The sequence below is a fragment of the Sinocyclocheilus grahami genome, unplaced genomic scaffold, assembly GCF_001515645.1.
Source record: "Sinocyclocheilus grahami isolate Dianchi unplaced genomic scaffold, SAMN03320097.WGS_v1.1 scaffold415.1, whole genome shotgun sequence".
In the NCBI taxonomy this organism is placed as follows: Eukaryota; Metazoa; Chordata; class Actinopteri; order Cypriniformes; family Cyprinidae; genus Sinocyclocheilus; species Sinocyclocheilus grahami.
In genome coordinates, this window is record NW_015505594.1 from 189,451 (window position 1) to 212,228 (window position 22,778).

General features: G+C 37.7%; 1 protein-coding gene across 1 annotated transcript in view; it reads right to left on the reverse strand.

The window, feature by feature from the left end:
- The window catches only part of LOC107551120 (forkhead box protein J3-like), a 142,308-nt gene extending 119,858 nt beyond the window's left edge, over nt 1–22,450 (reverse strand). The window contains exon 1 of the mRNA XM_016232614.1: nt 22,211–22,450. The gene's annotated coding sequence lies outside the window, so the exon portion shown is untranslated. The remainder of the gene's footprint in view (nt 1–22,210) is intronic.
- Between the last annotated feature and the right edge of the window lie 328 nt (nt 22,451–22,778).

Sequence of the window (22,778 nt, forward strand, 5' to 3'; positions counted from 1 at the left end):
TATGTATGTATGTATGTATGTATGTATGTATGTATATATATATATATATATATATATATATATAGATAGATATGGTGTAGACAGCATCACTGATTATAATGAGTTCTATAGTGTAGACATGGTGTAACATTGGTTTTGCTTTGTTTCACAGAACTAATCGTTGCCTGGGTTGCGTACATATGTGTGGGGCGGAGCTATCAAAATAGGGGCGAGACCCTTTTGGGATAGGGGCGTGTTTGTTTTGGTGATTTCAAATGTCAACATTGGCTACCAGAAATCGCTTACCCCCCCTTTAATGTAGATATTTTGTATTCTAGCGTTTGTGCATTTTAACTAAATGTATATAGACTACTGTTTTTCATACAAATACCTAGAAAACCATGGTGCTGAGGTGCTATATGTGTGGTTTTAACTGTGGTTTTTATTACCTAAATGTATGCTACTATAGAAGATCAATGGTTAATTTGAATAAAATTCAAACAGTCAGAATAATTAAATTTCACCATTTAAAAATGAGGTTGTCACCATTTTTACAGATGTTACTGTTTTTTTACAATGAACATATCTTTACATCTGCATCTGCTTTAACCTAATTTAAAGCAGAAGTTAAATTCACTAAACTAAAAATGAAAAGAAATAAAAACAAAAGCATAGATTATAGAGGTGCTCCGAATGTTCGGCAACCAAAATGATTCGGCCTCAAATAGCAAAAAAAAAGCTCTTTCAGTGTTCGGCCGAATAAGCAAAAAGACAGAATAAATTGTACCGAACAATGATATGATGCGATCAAACAGCAACCAGCGCAGAGTGAGAGGCACGCACTCTTTATAATGCAACAAACATGTCAGCAGTGTGGAAGCATTTGAAACTGTCCAAGAAAGACGCAAAAATCATTACAAGCACTGACAGCGAGAGACTGTTTAGTATTGCAGCGCAATTAAATTTTAATAATCAAAAGCACCTGCAATTAACTGATTTCATTTTTTTTTAAATACTTATTTTTATCAAAGGTCAATTTTTCTGGTAAATTTTCTAGAAGGCATATAACATTAATTTATCTGTTAATAAAATGAAAATTAAATCAAACCCTTCATTTTTTGACAAACGAAGTGATGCACAACAGAGGTTTATGGTTAAAATTAAAACATGGAAGAAAAATTGTGTGATTATTCCTTAAAAAAAATAATGTTTTAATAATTTTAGTAGTAGTACTACATTACATTAAGTAATATATCTGTCACATTTTCTTTAGGTTAAAACAAACTTTTATTTTGACTGGTTGCTGTGAAGACCTTTTAATTTCTGTTTGTATATGATTTGATGATAGTTTTTCTCAAATGAAACCGTGAAATGCTCATGAAGTGACTCTCAGAGCAGTTTTAGTCGAGATTATGTTGGTGTGTTCATGTACTCATATATTGAGGCGGCAGAGGCTGAAAACACCACGACCATCGCGCGCCTCAGTATCTGCGCCATTCATTCACACAGAACATGCAGGATTAATATTCACAGATACTAGTCCATGTCACGTTTTGATTTAAGTGTACTGACCTCCTTTTGATTTATTAATCCAAAATGTGGCAAATTCTGTGACATTCCGTACTATACAGTAAATTCCATTTTTATGACTGGATTCCATGATTCCGTCCGTGTTTTCGGCATCACGGAAATCATAGGGCCCTAAGAATATACCAGTAAAATGTAAGTTATGCACTGTGGAAAACAGCACATATCAAACACAGTAAACGGCACAAGTAGAGTCTCTGTCAGCAGCACATGTATCTGTCAGAGCATCTGATGGAGCAAGCCGCTTTAAACTGCATGTGCTAACTATATCTTAAGGGTTATTTTAAAACGCCCTTAATATAAAAATGTTTCATGTTTTGGACAAATTGGATTATGCATAGAGGTTGACCGATATAGGTTTTTCACTGACGAATGCCGATATTTAGAAATCAGGGCAGCCGTCGGCCGATATATGATGCCGATTTTTTTTTTTTCATTCATCTCATAAAAGTGAGTTTGAGCAAATCATTATTGCAGGGTACAAGATAGTAATAGTAGTAGTAGCCCAATTCAGAGTAATAATACATGGCTCAAATCTTAAGCACCTTCTCAAAACAGTTCTGAAGCATGCTTTTTGTTTATGTTTGCTGTAGGGCTGCACGATAAATCGCATGTGATATTTAACGCGCATCTTATCATTAAAGCCTGTTCTGTAATCAGCTGTAAATCTCCATCACCTGCGGGCTTTCACATTGAGCAGCATTAACTATACAGAGCCGTTGTTCACTGACCAGTTGACCAATTTACGCTGATTACAGAACCGGCTTTCTGTCAAGATGCGCGTTAAATATTGCATGCGATTTATCGTGCAGCCCTAGTTCGCTGACAGACACCAGTGTTTCCCACAGACCGCAAATTAATTCTCTGACAGTAGGAGGCGCTTTGGGAGCTGGAGATATAGCGGTTTCCCCGGTAACGGCTGTAATCAAATAAGCGCTGAGCTCACAAACACTACTTTATCAGGCATTACAGAAAAGACAATATGAAAATTACATCGAAGCTTTTCTGAAGACGGTCGGTTCTTTTCAAAGATACATTCATCTAAAAACACCCGCGCTGCATTTTAATTTTGAAACGTGAAGCACTCATTTTATTCAACAAAGTATAAGCCTTTTGGAAAATCTATTTGTGGCGGTCAGTTTTGATATTGTGACGAGCCGCCACAAATAACTCAATAGGAAACACTGGACACTGCTATAAGTCAAATGGCCATAGTGATAACAAAAATAAAAGATTTCACACATATTACACAGCCTGCTGCTCAAAACTGCTTAAGAGTGCGCTGGCCACGAGCGATGACATCATGGAGGCTATTGTCGGACCCACACACACATTTCATGAGGAAAGTTAATGTGCACATTATAATTAGCCCAGAAGTTTCATCTGAATTGAACGTGTTTCTACTTTCACATGCAAATGACTTGTGATGTTTGAATGTTTATCATAATTAAACATTCTCTCTTCTATCATAATTAAACAGGGCGTTTAATTATGTTGCGCGTGCTGAAGCTCCTCCGCGTGGGCGCGATCTCGCTTCTGAATTGCGAATAGCAAAAATGCATCATAGACAAATGTTTGAAAAACAGCTGACGACTCTGGTGAGATAGAATTTGCAAGATAATGTATATATAGCAATAATAAATGTATGTGTGTTTTGTTAATTTCTCCAGTACCGATAGCAGAACCGTTAACGTCAGAGCTTATCGATACTCCGGTATTTCATAATTTAGCCCTGGGACCGATTAAATACCAGGTTTCGGTACCCATCCCTACCGATTAATTAAAAACTGCCAATAATCGGCCGGCCGATCAATCAGTCGACCTCTAATTATGCACTTTACCTGCAGAGGCTCACTGTCTTCCGCTCGTATCAATCTACTGTCTATCAATATAAATGGTATTGCCTCATATCATATAATTTATAAAAAATATATCGATATATCATACAAACTCAATATACCGGCCACTCCTAAGTGTATGTTTTAACTAAAACCTTTTAATATATGAAAATTGGTTGCATTGGATCTTTGAACAGATTCACTGAAACATACAGTTTGAGTTATAGAAATGAACCGAACCTGCCACCATCTAATAAATTTTGCTACTGAAATTTAAATCACAGACATATTTTAAAAAACGACAGGTGAATGCACACCATTAATGTCTAATTAGATCTGGCGAACTCCAACTTTATGCAAATGAGCAGCAAAATGATGCGACAAACAATGGATACTAGTGCCGTGTTCAAAATATCGATACGACGATGTATCGTCACAGAGATTTGACGATACAAGTATCGATACAGCTGGCCCTGTATCGATACTGTGGCACGTGTGCAGCAGTGGATCATGCTTAATTTTACAACGTTTAAAATTTAGTAGAAACTGCGAGGTTTCTAAAAAAGAATGAATAGAGCATCTGTTAATAATCAGGCCGCAGAGGAACACAACGGGGTTGCCTGATATAAAGAGACGTAATCCCCAAAACAGAGCTTTACACTTGCGCAATACAGAAATATCTGCTAAACGTGCTACTTATCTTTGTCAACCTGGCAACCCTGTGCTCACGCGCTCTCTCTCCACTGGATAAATGCGCTTGCTTTCTGAAAACACCGCTTAGCTTGCAGTTTAGCCATCTCCACTTCAAGTCTATTCTCAGAAAAGTGATTCATCAACTGTTCATTTACGAGAGAGAGAGAGAGGCTGTGTATGTATGAATTACCACCGTTTTGGCTGTTTTTCAAAATTCTGCTGAGGTGAAATTCAGTGCAGTCTAGGGCTGCAACAACGAATCGATTAAATCGATAAAAATCGATTAAGTCATGTATCGTAATACGTATCGTGGCCTCTGTATCGTGATACGTATCGTATCGTGACTTTGCTGGTGATACACAGCCCTAATGGATACCAACATACAACATCAACAATGTTGCTTGTTGTACATCACCGGCAAAATCACTGCAAACATGTCATATTTACTAGACAGACTGCCCAGTTCTAGTCCAATATCCTTTGCAAACATTCACAATAGAAGAACACACACACAAAAAAACAACAACCCCACAAAACTTGACACTTCCAAACTGAATTATCAATGCTAATCTATTATCACCAACATATATAGCTGGACTCAAAACAAAAACAAACAAACAAACAGAACATCATAAAAGTGAGTTTAGACACCAGGTGCAGCTTCCTCCTCTCCTGCAGCCACTGGCGGGGTCACTCCAAGGGCTAGGATTCCAGTCGGCCTATTTAAGAGACGATGACTCAGCCAGCCCAACCCGATGTCAGTGGTGTCAGCCACCAAGGGATCTGGCATTCTAAAGACCCATTGATCAGTGTGGCTCATGTCCCATCACTGACACACCAACACAGGGCCAACAGCACTGACCAAGCCTCAGTAAGCTTTGGAGTCAAGCAAAGATGAGCATGCCCCTCCCCCATGTCGAGTTAATTCAAGCTGTGCAAAGGGAGCAGCACAGAGTCCAAAGGAAATATGACTCATTTGAGTAACACAAGGCATTCTCCACAGAACTCTTGTTTGTTAAGTGAGAGAGACCAGTTGAATGCAGCAGTGTGAGACTTCAGGAGGAGAGAGGGGCTTCGAGGGGGTGGGAGAAATCACTTTTGGTGTCAGTTACACCATCTTAAAGCTCCGTTCGGCCAGTTTCACTGAGCACTGCTTTGGCTTCATTCAAGGACTTTCTGAAGCATAATGACAGAATCATTCCCCTTTAAGAAGAATGTTAAGAATGATTTAATGCAACAGAAACTATTAGTCAATGGAGTCAAAAGGTTGAAAGAACGTGAGATGCATCACAAGAGAATGCCAACACTGTAACTAGGGGTGGGTGATATGAGCTAAAATTCATATCACGATATTTTACACTGTCCAGGCGATATCGATATTATATCGCGATATGAGAAAAAAATTACTTTTTTCTCAAATTACTTACTAAACTTTTTTTTTTTAGTAAAAAGTTTGTTTTTGTTTTTCTCAAAAAGTGCAAATGTGCAACATGAGGCAGGCCTGTATGAATGTAATTAAATTAAATATTGTGTTTGAGTAGGCCAGTGGTTCCCAAACTTTTTCTGCCAGGCCCCCCTTTTGTAGAGAAAAATATTTTCAAATATATTTTCTTTTTCTTTTTTTTGGAAAGTCTCTTATGCTCACCAAGGCTAAATTTATGAAATACATTTATGAAATATTGTCAGTTTAAATTAGCTCTTTGAATGTTTTAACATATAGGCTACTGTATTCCTGTGAACAAAACTGAATTTTCAGCATCATTGCTCCAGTCTTTAGTGTCACATGATCCTTCAGACATCATTCTAATATGCTTTGCTGCTCAGTAACCATTTCTGATTATCATCAATGTTGTAAACATTTGTGCTGCTTAATATTTGAGGAAACTTTTTTCCACGATTCTCTTATGAATATTTGAAATGGTCCTTTGTGTCAGAACGCTGGAGTTCGTCAGAAATAGAACCGCATCTGTTTACTGTCATGGATATATAGTGTCGCGTCACATCCACAGCAGAGAACATCACTGGATTCTATTTGCTTTTGTCACATTGCGCCCATCTGCCGCTCGCGTCTGGTGTAGACACGTTGTTTTGGTATTTGTGAATCTTAAGTAGGGCTGTGCGATATTGAAGAAAATTGCGATATGCAATACCTTGTTAAAAAAATGCGATATGCGATATAGCTTAAACTGTGTAAAATCAATTTGAATTATATTTTAAAATATTTAAAAATGAAAATTATATAACCAATTTGTTTCACATTCTTTCTTGGAAAAGAAAGAATCACTACAACTTCTGAAAGTGACCAGCAGTGTTTTAGCATTACTTAAAAAGTAATGTCACAAATTAGAAAATTTAATTTTAACATCAGTGTGAACATACAAACAAATACAATTTAATGACACTAATTTTATATCATTGTAACTTTGCTTTCTATACACTTTAAGTTCTTCTTCATATACCACAGTAAAAACTATAGTCTGAGAAAGTTCAAACATGATTAAAGGCAAGTGAACAGTCAGTAAAAAAAAAAAGAAAAATAAAAAAAAAGAAATACGCAATTTACAAGCATAGATAAAATAAACAATAATAAATTAGATAAATAAAAATAAATTTAATAATTAAGTGTAAAATAACTGCATAGTGTTCTCTGTATGAATTAAATTTAGATTAATCTTTGTTATAGCGGTTTTGTTGTTTGATTAACATTAGTGACATATTCAGCAGCACGTATTTATAGGCTGCTGTGCCTTTAAATCCGACTGCACGGATCCAGTATAATGATACACATCCGATTTCTTTCTCAGCTGTTTACATTCATTTAAATCATAACTGACTGCGTTTACGAGAATGATCGTCGAGACGGGTACTATTGACATAATTCTGTGTGTATGTGTCTGTTCAAACATAAGGAGGAGATGCGAAAGACAAATCAACTCTGTGTTCACGCGCCGTCTGAAACGCATCTCTCTGTGCGCGCGCTTTGCACGTGTGCGGCAGAACGGAAGTTACGCTGTGTGAGATGCGGCTTGTGCGCTCGCTTCAGGTGTGAGGCAGACAGCAAGACGAGACGGCAAAGAGTTGTTTTCTGCAACTTATTGCACTTAACTCTTTTTAACGTCAAGCAATTCTCTGCTATATGCATCGAACTAAATCTTTGACCTTTTGCAACGTTTTGATTTAAGTAGCATATTATTAAAATGATTCAGATATCGCACGCCCTTGCGATATGCATATTGCGATATTTACATTTGCGATATTTCGATAATTTCGATATATCGTGCAGCCCTAATCTTAAGTATATTCATAATCTGCTTTACGTTTACCCTGGCACTGGAAGTCCTTTCACAAACTTGTAACTTGTGCTTAGAGCAGAACCATACATCGTTCATTTATATTTCTACATGGCTCCCTCCCTGCAATACAACTCTGATTCTTCAATCGCTCCATTTAGTGGTCTGTTATTGATACAACCACAACTGCTACAACTGATAACGGAGCGCTCAAGCGGGTACTGCGAGTCATGATGAGTTAATTAAAATACATCAAATTAATATTTTGCGCTCAAATATTTACTTATCAGACAAGTGGCCGCATAAGTGGGAAAATTACGCAGTGTCGTCTTTATCACCCTGCAGAGGTTTCTTTCGCAAAATAATCTGCTGACTCTACACCATCCCTCAGTTTGGTAACCACTGGAGTGGGCGATTTGTGCTCTTTTAATTTGGCCTGTTACGATGCTCTGTGTTTGATTACTAATGCCTATGTAGTACGGCGTTGCACACAGAGGACAAAAATGTTCAGCCTCGACTCTTTATAGTCATTTGTGTTCAAATTTGCAAAGCGTACCAAATTGAACAAAACCATATAAATGCAAAATTTGAACTCATGAATATATAACGGTATTCACGGTATAGCAAAATCCATATCATGGAACAACATAATACCGGTAGTCACTTTCATATCGGTATAGCACCCACCCCTAACTGTAACTTAATCTCAATAGTGTGCTAAATGCATTAAACACTTCCTGTGCTAGTTTTACATTTGATGAAAACCACAGCAGGCCTGTAATGATGCTGTAAACACATTTTAATCAGAAGACAGGTGAGACAGTCAAAGACAAGAGTAGCTCAGTCTGACCAGACAAGACCATGCAAAATAGTGTTGTTGAACCTGTCGTAATTACATAATCACCTGTTCATGATTATTACGATAAGAGGGATCACTGAACACTTAAGTTACAATTGCATACTTTAATTAAAAATCCTTTGAATACAGAAATGCATAAAATTACAACGGAAAGTTTGAGAAATGATATTACAAAGATACAATGATACAAATATTGTTTTTGTATAATCAGGGCTCGCAAAATGTTAAAATTTTGCTGGTAGCCCTTCGGGCAGACATTCTTCAGATTTTAGTAGCCCAAAATGAATTTAAGTAGCCCGAATAAAAAAAATAAAAAATAAAAATTACATCAGCTGAACTTCACTGCAGACAAATCAGCATTATTAAAAACTTCAGTGATCGCCTTTTTTCTTCAAATAACAAGTCAAGAGAGTAGGTGTGCAACGGATCACAAAACCCACAGTTTGGATCATATTGCATTATCATATTGCATAGCTCATTTTGCAGATGAGCAAAAAAAATATGGTTCTTTATTTAAATAACAGAATACTTCTTTGATACCACAGCAAAAACTAGTAGCATATAGGGATGTAACGATTCACTCAACTCACGATGCTATGCGATTCACGATACTGATTTCACAATACAATTTTCTCACAATTCTCTTTATAGTCATTTGTGTTCAAATTTGCAAAGCGTACCAAATTGAACAAAACCATATAAATGCAAAATTTGAACTCATGAATATATAACGGTATTCACGGTATAGCAAAATCCATATCATGGAACAACATAATACCGGTAGTCACTTTCATATCGGTATAGCACCCACCCCTAACTGTAACTTAATCTCAATAGTGTGCTAAATGCATTAAACACTTCCTGTGCTAGTTTTACATTTGATGAAAACCACAGCAGGCCTGTAATGATGCTGTAAACACATTTTAATCAGAAGACAGGTGAGACAGTCAAAGACAAGAGTAGCTCAGTCTGACCAGACAAGACCATGCAAAATAGTGTTGTTGAACCTGTCGTAATTACATAATCACCTGTTCATGATTATTACGATAAGAGGGATCACTGAACACTTAAGTTACAATTGCATACTTTAATTAAAAATCCTTTGAATACAGAAATGCATAAAATTACAACGGAAAGTTTGAGAAATGATATTACAAAGATACAATGATACAAATATTGTTTTTGTATAATCAGGGCTCGCAAAATGTTAAAATTTTGCTGGTAGCCCTTCGGGCAGACATTCTTCAGATTTTAGTAGCCCAAAATGAATTTAAGTAGCCCGAATAAAAAAAATAAAAAATAAAAATTACATCAGCTGAACTTCACTGCAGACAAATCAGCATTATTAAAAACTTCAGTGATCGCCTTTTTTCTTCAAATAACAAGTCAAGAGAGTAGGTGTGCAACGGATCACAAAACCCACAGTTTGGATCATATTGCATTATCATATTGCATAGCTCATTTTGCAGATGAGCAAAAAAAATATGGTTCTTTATTTAAATAACAGAATACTTCTTTGATACCACAGCAAAAACTAGTAGCATATAGGGATGTAACGATTCACTCAACTCACGATGCTATGCGATTCACGATACTGATTTCACAATACAATTTTCTCACAATTTCTCTTAACAAAATGAGATTTAAGACAAATTATAAATGAAAAGGTGTCCTTTTATTATTTCTCCAACAAAATGCTGCACATTTCTTTGTGAAATTTAAATGTCAAATAATAAAACTAGGGTGACCGTATTTTAGTTTTTCAAAGAGGACAGTAGGGGGTGGGGTTCGTGGGCAAGGACAGGGGCGGGGCTTAGCCTAACAGTATATGTAGCTAGTTTTTTTTTAATTGTTTGTTTATTTTGTTTTTATAATAAATAAAAATAAAACAAGTCAATAGAACAGAAAAAGAACAGATAATGCAAGTGTTAGAAGGTCATTATTTATAATAAATAAAAAGAAAATAAGTAGAAAGAATAGAGAATGCTAGTGTTAGAGGCTCTTCTTTCTTTATAAATAAAACAAATAGTTAGAATAGAAATAGAATAGAGAGTGCAAATGTTAGAGGGTCAAGTTTTTTAATTACAAAAATTAGAAGTAGCATTAGAATAGAGAGTGCTAGAGTTAGAGGGTCAAATGAAGATGAAAGAGATGTGTTTTCAGCCATTTCTTGAAAATATTAAGGACTCTTTATTAAGGTTAATTTAGGTTAATGTAGAAGTCCATGAAAGTTTTATCATAGGTAGAATGCAAAATGTTTCAATACAAGCATTTCAGTCAAATGTAATTTATGCAATATTTTAAACCTTTAACCCACTAAACACATGGCAACAGTTTAAAAGTAGCCCAATTCTGTGGAAAAAGCGCGGACTTGGCAACCCTGCATCCAACAAGAGCTGCAGGAGTCAGATTTGACTGATTGAGAATAAGGAGAGATGACTGACAAGACCATGCTGGAGTATTTGCTACTCAACAGATCCTGAGCTCATTGACTAATATCTGATCTTGTAAGATGTGCTCCCTTTACACAAGAGTGCGTGTGATCGCAAAATCGAAAGTGACCAGCGTGAACGCTCATTCAAAAATATTTAATACACCGCATCCTGAGAGAGGCTCCCCGATGCGCTAAAATGATATACAATATTAGAATGTTTAAAGGACTGGACACAAAAATCGCGGGAGCGAAACAAATGTTACGGGATCAGGCAGCAATGGTCAGAGATTCAGCGGGAGCAGGATTAAGAAAACAGCCAAATCCCGGATATTTTGGGCAATTAAGAAATCCCGGTTGGATGAATTTTTTTATGTCCAAAAAGAGGACATGTCCGGGGAAGAGAGGACGTACGGTCACCCTAATAAAACTAACTTGAAATTAAAAAAATTTATTTAAAAAAATAAATAAATAAATAAATAAATCACACATCAAATAATTAAATACAAATAAAATAAATCTCTTCATATAAACAAACTAATGCTTTGGCTGTGCTTTTTCCATTTAAAATCAGAGGCAACCAATGCATTTTAATCACGATCCAAACAAAGATGCTAAATACATGTTATTTAAATTGCAATTAGATTGTAGATTTTCGAAATTTGAAGCAAAAACAGAATGCTTTGATTTTAGCTTTGTGAATGAGACGCAAATGTCACTCTCTGACAGCAGGTGGCGCTTATGGAACAGCAGGTATTAATAGCCTGCTGCCCCTTTAAGACCGAATGCACGGATCCAATATAATGACGCACTTGAGATTTCTTTCTCCACTGTTTATGTTCACTTAAGACATAACCGATTGTTTATGAGAATACTTGCCGAGACAGATGCATTCAGATGCAAGGAGAAGAAAGAGGAATCAATTCTGTGTACGTGCATTGTCTGAAACGCAGCTCTCTGTGCGCGCTTTGAATGAGTGCACGCAGCTCCGAATGCGCGTGAATGGTTTAAAACACTTGAATGTTTAAATCAGCAAGACTTAGAAACACGTGCAAACAATCAACTACGATCCGTTTCACCCCTTCAAGCTAGTGAACAACGCAAACCAAGGAAGGAATTTTATATCACTGTTCAAGATAGCCCGTCGGGCAGGGTAATGAAACATTTTGGTAGCCCGACTGGAAAACACAATAGCCCCAGGACGTCGGGCTAGCGATTTTGCGAGCCTTGATAATGTTAATGTTTTTATAAGCACAATGTCCCTTAAGATCAAATTCAATTTTCTAATATAATATCCAGATGGGTTCTAAAACACCTAGGGTTGGGTACCGAAACCCGGTACCAATATGGCACCGGTACCTATGTAACCGGTATGTACTAGAACCGAATCCGAATGCAGATTTCGGTGCCAGGCCTGAGTGATCAATTGAAATATTTGTCTTCTGGTTCTCCGAAACAGACGTAAGAAGCATCATCACTGGCACCGCACGTGAAAAATGATTTCCCGACAGAAAATGCACGTGAACTCAAGTCGGAAAGCTCTAATAATACAAATCCAACACATCTTTGTAGTAATGAGAGTGCCCATGTTGTTTTCACATTCCGACTTAAAAGCACAACTTGGGAAATGAGAGCATCCGAGGAGCGCGTGCAGTAATTACACTTGCTCTGTGATGGCAGCAGGTAGCCTTCCGTTAACTAAGCTAAACATGCTTAAATTAAAATGCCTAAAGCTAAACCTCCCTTGTATTCACATTTCTAAACCTGTTGTCCAACAAAAGAGAAAATTATAACCAGTCAAATGCTTCCTTTTGTGATCTGATGAGGCTTCTTGTCACAGAATGAGGCAGAAAATGTTCTATATGCTACTTTAAAAAGAATACATCGATTAGCAATAAATTAGGGTGACCATACGACCTCTCTTCCCCGGACATGTCCTCTTTTTGGAGCTACAAAAATGCGTCCGGCCGGGATTTCTTAATTGCCCAAAATGTCCGGGATTCGGCTGTTTTCTTAATCCCACTACCTCTGAATTTCTGACCATTGCCGCCTGCTCACGCAACATGTGTTTCGCTCCAGCGATTTTTGTGTCCACTCCTTTAAACACTCTAATATTGTGTATAATTTTGGCAAATCAGGGAGCCGCTCTCAGGATGCTGTGTATTTAAATATTTTTGAATGAGCGTTTGCGCTGCTTACTTTCACTTTCGATTTTGCGATCACACGCACTCGGTGTAAAGGGAGCAAGCACATCTTACAAGATCAGGTATGGGTTGATTTTCCCAAGTGGGTTAAAGGTTTGAAATATTGCATATATTACATTTGACTGAAATGCTTGTATTGAAACATTTTGCATTCTACCTATGATAAAACTTTCATGGTCTTCTACATTAACTGTTCCCTCCTGGTGGAATGACCTGCCCAGCTCAATCCAAACAGCTGAGTCCTTAAAGGGGTCATATGATGCTTTTTTAAAGATCATTATTTTGTGTATTTGGTGTAACAGAATGTGTTGACATGCTTTAATGTTCAAAAAACACATTATTTTTCAAATACTGTACATTATTGTAGGTCCTCTGTGCCCCGCCTCTCTCAAACGCTTCGTTTTCTACAAAGTCCCTCCTTCCGACAAGCGCAGTCTGCTCTGAATGGCCAGCTGACCCAGTGCATTGTGATTGGCTGAACACCACAAGCACTCGTCGGAAATGTAACGCCCCTTACCAATAATCGCGAGCTTCATCTTTCAAAAAAAATGTAAAGACAGAGCCCGAAAGGGGAACAGAGTCGCGTGACAGACACAGTGATGACGTGCGCGCGTGTGTGTGTGCGTGCGTGTGCGTGTGTGTGTGGTTTATGAGGACACAAATTTGTATAATAACATGGGTATGACATAGGTATTACAACGAGAAGGTGATTTATGAGGACATTTTCAGTGTCCCCGTAATTCAAAAGGTTTATAAATAATTCAGAGTGAGTTTTTTTGAAAATCTAAAAATGCAGAAAGTTTCCTGTGAGGGGTAGGATTAGTGGTAGGGCAATAGAAAATATGGTTTGTACAGTATAAAAACCATTATGCCTATGGAGAGTCCCCATAAACCATAAAAACAAACCTGTGTTCTTGTTCTCTCTCGTTCTCTCTCTCTCGTTTCTCTCTCTCTCTCTCTCTCGTTTCTCTCTCTCACACACGATGCGCAAAACTCTGCATTTAAACAGTCAATAGCAAATGCTTGAACTAATAACAAAACAGTAGCTGATTCAGAAGCGCCAGATTGTCATAGCAAAGTCAGAATTACCTCCTCTCCTAGGTTCTCGAAACGGTCGTCCATAAAATGCATTGCTGTTCTGTTGTAAGTAATCTTAATGCATCTACTTTCGGAAGGCCAAATAAAGTGCTTTTGCTTTCGTCTAGAATCACACAGCGTCTCCTTGCCATCGCTGCTTCAACACTAACTGCGGTTACTGAAACCACGCCTTCTTTCTTTACGTGCACATTTGGGCTGCATTATGCTAATATGTCCATATATTGACGTAGATATGTGGGGGCGTGTTAGAACGAGCCGTTTTAGGGGGGAGTGGCAGAGTCTTAACTTTGATAAAGAATATCTCTTTGGTTTTGAGACTTTGGTCTTTGCAACTTCAGGGATCTTATCTATGCACAATCAGCTTGTAACACTCCAAAGAGAAAGGAAAACTTGAAATAGCATAATATGACCCCTTTAACATTTTTAAGAAACGGCTATAAACAGCTCTTATATCTTCATTTCACCCTCTAACCTAATGCTACCTCTAATTTTTTCTGCTTGTTTTTTTTTATTAAAAAACTTGACCCTCTAACATTTGCACTCTCTATTCTATTTCTATTCTAATGGCCAATCCATCATTTTTTGGGGGAATTTTTATTTATTTATTTATTTTTTAATAAGTATCGGTTCAGGCACCAGAACCGTTTTAAAAGTATCGATTTGGCACCGGTATCGGAACCAAACAACACCCAAGCGGACCAAAAAGATAAATATTTCAGTTGATGTACACTACTGTTCAAATGTTTGGCATCAGTAAGTTCAGTAAAGTAAGTGTAGTAAATTATCAGTAAGAGGCAATAAAGACTTTTTAATTGCTAAAAAAATTATATTTCAATGGTTTCTTCATATTTCATTGTTTCTTCAGCATCATATCAGCATATTATAAAAATTCAGCTTTGCCATCAGAAGAATAAATTACATGGTAAAATACATTAAAACAGAAATCAGTTATCTGAAACTGTAATAATATTTCACAATATTACTGTATGTTTTAAATAAATGCAGACCTGGAAATCATAAGACTTTTTTTCCAAAAACACACAACAAAAACACAACGGTAGTGTATGTTAAGCTTACACTAACTAAACTTTAAAAAATTACAATCGTGACAGCACTAACTGTAATATTAATTCACCAGTTAGGCAAACATCACATGGTGCTCCTTCACTGGTCAAGCTATGAAGCATTTACATTCTCCTCAGATCAAGAATAATATTGAGTATTCCTTCAGAACACTTATTGCAACAAGCAAACATTTTTATGATGCAACATTTCTAAAACTTAAGCATTTCTCAAGGAGAGGTAGAAACGCAACACTGTGTGGTTCTTCTAGCAAGGCTTAAAATAACTAATTTCATTGCTTCAGGAAAATGACTTAAACCATTATTCAATTCTCCAATTAGCATAATACCATGTCAAATTACCACTGAAAATGTGAAACATTAAGAGTTTAAATCATTTTAAAAATGTTTTGAAATCGATAAATGCAACACTATTTAAAATGAAAATTTTGCCATTTTTAAAGCCAACTTTAAAAACAAAACTTGAACATTTCCACTACACTTACAATTAGCTTTATTAATCAGAAGAATGTTTGCATTACAGCTTTGGCTACTCAGACTCTCATATGGGAGAAATGAACCAAAACATGGAGGGAACTGGCAGAAATTGCTCTCAGAGCACAGAGCATGGATAAATGTCTATCTTTAGCAAGTTATTAGGGCTTCTCCAGAAGTGCAATTGTAACTACAGCTGAGTGTGCAGTAAGCTAAAGTAATTAAAATGGTTATTAAATGGTATTAGCCAAGCTTGATTATGATTACTTAAACTGTGTAATCTAAGTAAAATCCTTTCCCTGCTGACAGCGTCCGTTACCTTCAGCAGGCACTAAGTGAAAGACACTGTGCTGCTCTATGGTTTTAAGAGAAAAAAGACACAAAAAGTCCTCCAATTTCACTGTGATGCACCCTTGCAGACCAGCCTTTTTTGCCAAGGATAAACAGGCAATGCAGCAAAAAAAATGTCTGCAGTCATACCGAAAGTAATGAACATACACCAAGGTATATCCCCACAAATTTCAATGACGTGCCTGTGGTGAATAGGGGGCATGTGTAGTCAAATAGGTAACGCTGCATAGTTAATGAAAGTAACTGACTGCATGCAACCTGCTGAGACCACAAAATGCTACAGTAGATTGGGAAAGAGGTTAGTCAAACCAACGCATGAGCAAAAAAAGCCAGCCAAGGCCACGTTTGCACTCATGAAAAATTTGATATGGAAGGCAGAATGGGTCTCCAGCGAGGTAATGGGGGGCGGACGACACATAATCTGTCCACTCCACTGCATATCTGGATTTCCAACTGCTGTTGGATCCGCCAGTGCAGCACAGCACAGACCAACATCTAACAAAGTTCTCTGTACATGGAGAGACTGGTAGAGCTCTGGCAGTGTATTTCAGCATTAATAAAAAATTAAAGTGTAGTGCTTCGGTAGATCTGCGCTCCTCTTCCCAGGGGTGGATGGTGGGGGGGTTGTTTGAGAAACTCTGAACCAGTGCAGCATTCCCATATCCACCCATATCTAGTGAGGAGCTTTTTAAAAATTCATTAATTTACAGCAAAAATAGATTAAAGCACCCAGCTGAGCAAAACTCGAAATTTGGCTCCTGAATAACATTAATAATAAAATAGCTCCCAAAAGCCCCAGGGGTTTCGCCTGAAGAAACTGTGTTGGCCTCAGCTCACCTCGGTACACCTTGTGAAAGGCTCATATTTTTGTAAGCGCTAAAATATTTTAATTGTCATTCATGAGAATGAATATGTTCAAAATTGTTCTGCTATTCAACATCAATACAATTTCAATCTGATCATAGCCTAGTTGAAACTGCAACACTAGCAACCAGTGACCCAAAAATGCCTGGAACTGCAGTTACTGTAATTGCTCTGGTCAGTTCTAAATTAGGTTCATTTAAGTGCAATTATCCCCCAGTTATCTTTCACATAAATAGGCTTTTTGAAAATGAAAAAGTGGGCTCACACAATATGACTATAGAAACTCTTTGGTCATTTTTGAGCGAGATGCTAACGGTCTAATCAGATTCAATGATCTATGCTAAGCTACAGCTAAAAGCGCTACCGCCAGACCCGGAGATCGGCTGAATGGATTCGAAAATGGTAAAACTCAACTGTCTAACTCTAGGGGAGTTGGAAAATATGCCAGTGTTTCTTTAAAGAGCATTTTAGCATCCTGAGCATGCGTTTTGCTTTTGCAGGCTAAAAGGCCTCATGGTAAAACCCTTTCAGAATCTTGGTCTCTTAATTCATCATTTACAGTGATAGACTAAAAGATAAATCTTGGGATTTACAAATCAATGTTCATCAACATGAAAATCGATTAAAATTGAGAAATCAAGAAGTTAACTAGTCTTTAAACCTAAGACTAGTTGATTATGAAAATGTTCCATCACAACCATGATATAAAAGGAAAGGAGAAGATGCTGTGAAAGGACTGTAATATTAATGGTGGCAGCTTGTCTGAATTAACACTGCTTACCAGAATGTAAATGATTCTGCATTTAACTAAAAAAAAAACACTAATTAATTTAACACTAGCATTGCAAGAGTGCTATGTTCTTTGAGTCATAGTAATTTATATGCCTAACAAGCACCAACATGCAATATTGACAACCACTGAGGGTTGCAGAAAGTAAACAAGAAAATACATAGCACAGAAAAGTAACAAAAAGCATTTTAGTCCAGATATTTAATGTCATCGCCAGGGGGAGCGGAGGAGCAATGCAACAAGTGGTTACCTGATGGGCAGTTTCTGAGCTGGGGAAGCCATGCATTTAGCTTGCCTGGGCCCCATTTACCAACAGGAGTCTGACAACTTAATCTCACGGAGAGCCATTTAAATAATCGTTTCAACAAGGGGGAAAAATTAAAAGCCTCTCAGTGAGACAGGGCTGGGCAAAGGGCCACCGCTGCATTCCAAATGAGCTATTGGTATGCGAAAGGTGAGGGGCTGTCTCTTCTTTGCTCACATCAGACTGCTCAATCTCCACACGCCTTGCTGCTAATTCAATGTCATAACAGTGTTTTTCAACATCACAAACTAAAATCCGTCTTGATTGTGAAAATCTAATGGAGAAAATGGGAAGCAAACCACTTGTTGCAACCAGACAGAAAAAGAGAGAATTTGATACACTGGTTTCACACAACACAAATGTAAGAGAACAGATGTTTTTGCAGCACAGCTGGAGAAAGGCTTAACTTTTCTAAATGTGGGACAAAATCATATCAACCAATTCAGCAGAGGGGAAAAATAAAACATGCTAATGCCTCAGAAAACACTGTAAACAGTGTAACGGTAAAGACAGCTCATTACACTGAACACCGTATAGCTCCAACATATAAAAAAAAAATGAATAACACAGTCACCAAAGATCTAAAGCGCCATACAATGCCCCATTTGGCGTGTAGCCTATGGCACCTTTAGTGATGATAAAGTAGGTGGAATGCATAAAGCTAGCTGTTTCCAGGTGAGTTTAGACGTAGCGGCAGGATGCCCACTGAGGCCTGAGGGCAAGACGGAGACGAGTCTGTATGCAATACTGCAGCGGAGGCCTCGTCAGATCCTGGCATGGGAACAGTTATGGTACGCTACAACAGATGCCATGCTGGTGTTCTTTAACAGCTCCCATTCCAGCCCATTTAGCAAATCACTAATGAACAACATACAGAACAAGTTGAAAGATAAATGACACTTCAGGGGTACCTTTTCTTAAGACTTGCATTTAAAACTGAAGTACTCTGGTCGACTAAATAATGTCTAACTTTAGCCATTGGCTAATAAATTCTTAGATTTTACATGCCAGTATGAGTGTGAGAGGCGTTCAACACAGATTTTCACTCGATAAACACGCTGACTGAGCGCTTGAGAGTTTCGCTCTCCGTCAAGCGATCTGTACTATTTAGATCTGCGCTCAATGGATCATGTCATGTACTCAATGGATGCGCAGTATGTAGCACGCAGCGCACCTGTATTTGACGTACCGTAAACTAGTGTGAAGGCGCACGACTCGCCGTCGCTTTACTGATAGCGCTGTTTCTCTCACACATGTAAAGAGAGAGAGCGAGAGTCTTGCATACCACGCTGAATCGACGCGCTACATGTAAACCACATTCTTTGTTGTATTTTCCTGTCAAAATAACAGTTTATTTAGAATTATTCCGCTTTTAAGAACAAGCAGAAGATATGCCGGTTTCTCGGCAGTGGGCGGAGCTAATGCGCGAACAGCTCTTGTTGGCTGGCGCTCATCTATTACCGTCCCTGTTTTGATTTCAGCAAATCAGTTCGAGCTAACACTGACAACGTGATTAATATTCATGAACTCAGCAGATAATAATAGTAGTAGTAGTATCTTTTAATAATAATTACTAATTATAATAATTCCATGACCAACAATATCTTAAACACCACCACCAGTCCTAAGTTCAGTTAAAATGACAAATATGCATTCATTCATGGTTACCAAGTTTTACTTCTAATCACTAGTTCTATCATTAAATAGTGCTTAATTATCATAATATAATTCTTGATTGGCTGAAGTTAAGAGTGCACATTCAGTTATTTAAGAAGCTGCTCCATTTTATAAAGATAAGCTGTTTGGGTGGAATCATGTGTGTGTGTGTGTGTGTGTGTGTACCTACTTAATCATATTCTGGGGACAAATTTGTACCAAAAAGTGAGCAAAACCTGACAAAATCGGCAAAAATTTGTAAAACTGTTATAAAAATAAAGTAAACAGTTTTTTTTTTTACTTTTGAAATTGTAAAAATGCAGAAAGTTTTCTGTGAGGGGTAGGGTTAAGGGGAAGGGGTGGGTTTAGGTTAAAAAGTGTATAACTATCTGTATATAAAAACAATAGAAGTCTATGTAATGTCCCCATTTAGATAGCCAAGTAAACGTGTGTGTGTGTAAAACAGTATATCAGTCTGGCGAGTAAACGAAAAAATTTACTAGCCTATGGTGATTATATTGCCACGGTGTGCATAGAGGGTTAATAATATACATTTAACTAACAAATGCTAATGACACATATACACAAACATACATACATATATATATATATATATATAGTCTGCTATTCCATTTTACATCGATACAAAAGTACAGAATATTACAGAGTTTAAAATGTACAGCATAATTTTCATGACTCATATTACTTTTTATACAAATGTAACAATGTTCTTAATGCAATAATTGTAAATACTAAAAGGCAGCAGTTTCGGCACAAGAACCACCAGGCGTGTTCTGACAGGCAACTGATGGTTCAATCGTTTTCTGCGTTCTGTGGGCTGACAACCCAAAGACAAACAAGTCTGGTGCTAACGTGAATCTTTCACACTATTGTACTGCTACGCTGAATGGGTGGGGAAAATATGTCCCGGGTAATTCACATATGTCCATCATTCAATATTTTAAGCATGCTAGTACATAATTCAACAGTCTCTCCATTCGTACTTTAATCTCTAGTGAATGAGGAGGGGGAGAAAATCCCATTAGAACTCATTAAATGCTGTTGGTCAATCCTCATCAGGCCAATACAAATGTAACATGCATGCAAAAATATGCAGACAACCTGTCATTGTCAACATAAGACAAGACACTACAGTCAAAACCATTGTTTTTTCATGCACTGGTCAATTTTGAGATATTAGTCTATCTTGCTTCTATAACATGTCTTCTTTCATACTAGTGAAAAAAAACACCCAAAATTCACATTTTAAAAAATGATCTCTTTATCTTTTTGCATCTGTGGAATTTAATTACAATACATATATTTAAAGGCTGTTTTTTTTCGCCTGTACTGAGCAATAATCCTTCAATTCAGTAGCACGTACAGAGTTTTATTCCTATCTATATTCTGTATTTACAGAGTAGCTTATTTAAATACCACTTACCTGACTGTATATAACATTTTACTACTGTTGCCAGCATTTTCTGTTTTATGGAGCGATAAATAGAGATACCAAAAAAATACTCTTAATACGTCAACAAAACGAAACAAAAATTCAATTTATGCAATTACACAAATGAGTGCATAATTAATTACATCACACCTCATATTTAAACATACTATTTAAAAAACTGGAATACAAAACAATTGCCATATTGTACTGTGATTAATCAACTGGGGAAGTATAGTGATGTCTACTTGTTACCATATTCACCTGTGGTGTCTTGCCTTAATGTCAAATTATTAACGTTAGACATCGCGATATAAACAACAAGAAAACAAATTAAACACAGAGCACAACATGACAGCAAAGGTATGTTCTTGCAGCAGCTAAGGGGGAAAATCCAAATAACTGACAGACAGCGGGTCACATTCCAGCAGCTACACAGACGGGGGACTAGTCTTGCACTGACTAGATATGACAGTCTATATATGAGGTGTATACAATCTTACAAATATCGCTCAGTGTAAGATCACAACTGCTGAAACTGACTACTATTATAACCTGTCGTCGAATTCACCTAAAGTGCTACTTCATCCAGCATATGCTGTCAGAGAGGTAAACAACTCATGCAAAACTTCATAAATTCACACTATAAATCTCAATAACGCTCCATAAACAATCTTACACCTCTTGTTCGCACAAAAACCGAAGTTATATGCATCTTAATGGCACCACAAGTTGGCCTGGATTCGTATTTAAAATGACACGCAGCTGCCGCACGTCTGCTTTCAAAATATTAATAGACACGGCCTCCACCTCCAACTACTGTTAGTTGACAGGACCAAAAGTTGCTCGTTTGGCAGTTCCCGGTCGAAGAGCTCCCTTCCAGCTCGGCTTACTGGCCGAGTTTCAGTCACAAATATTCCAAGTTAGACGCCTGTCAAATAACAGGCGAGCTAAAGTAAAGCTGGCGGCTAATTAGCAGCTCACTCTCGCTACCTGTTTGACAAACACCGTATTGGCGGCTAGCTGCTTGCTAAGTAAACTTGTTCTCCTGTGACAGTGGCGCTTGCAGTGTCCCCATCTGCCCCCGAACGACGGCGGCAGCATACCACTTGAGGCCTGAACGTCCTTCCTTCCGCTCTGCTCAGAACTTAACAGTTAAGCACCACACAACTAATACTTAAAGTCGTCCATTTTTCGCGGGCCCTGACTTCAACTTCGCGAGCTCCATGTCGCGAGCTCGTAACGTTCACCCGCACTCACCCGGGCTCGTGTCCGCTACTGGAGGCCAGTGCAGGTCTGTCAAAGTTAGCCGTCCCCTCCCCTCCTTTTTCGATCACAACTGCCTCTCTCTCCTCGAAACGAGCCACAGCTCTCCGTGTTTATCTTGGGGTTGAGACCCGCAATCCCTTTACCGGTTTGTCCGTGGCGTCTCCTAGCTTCTCCGCCTCTCTCTCTCGCTGGCTCTTTTCGTCTTTCTCTCCGAATAGCTAACATCCGGGGACTGCGCGGATCAAAAATCCGGAACTACTTTTGGACATTAGCCGGAGAACGGCCCACTTTACCAAGCTGCGACAGGCTTTGCAGCCGGAAAGTAGTGCCTTTAGTGTACAAGAATATTATCACGAAAATTATTATAAATAGCTTTTCTTCAGCGCAACCATACCATATGATAAAAAACAATTTCGATTTCCTTTGTCGAAAGAGTAGCAGTATATCCGAATATAAATTTAAAAGATGTAGATAGTTCCCAACATGTTTTTTTTAAATGTATTGATCAAATGAAGTTGGTTTTATGCTGTTATTAGTTTTTGTCTGGTTTTAAATCAGA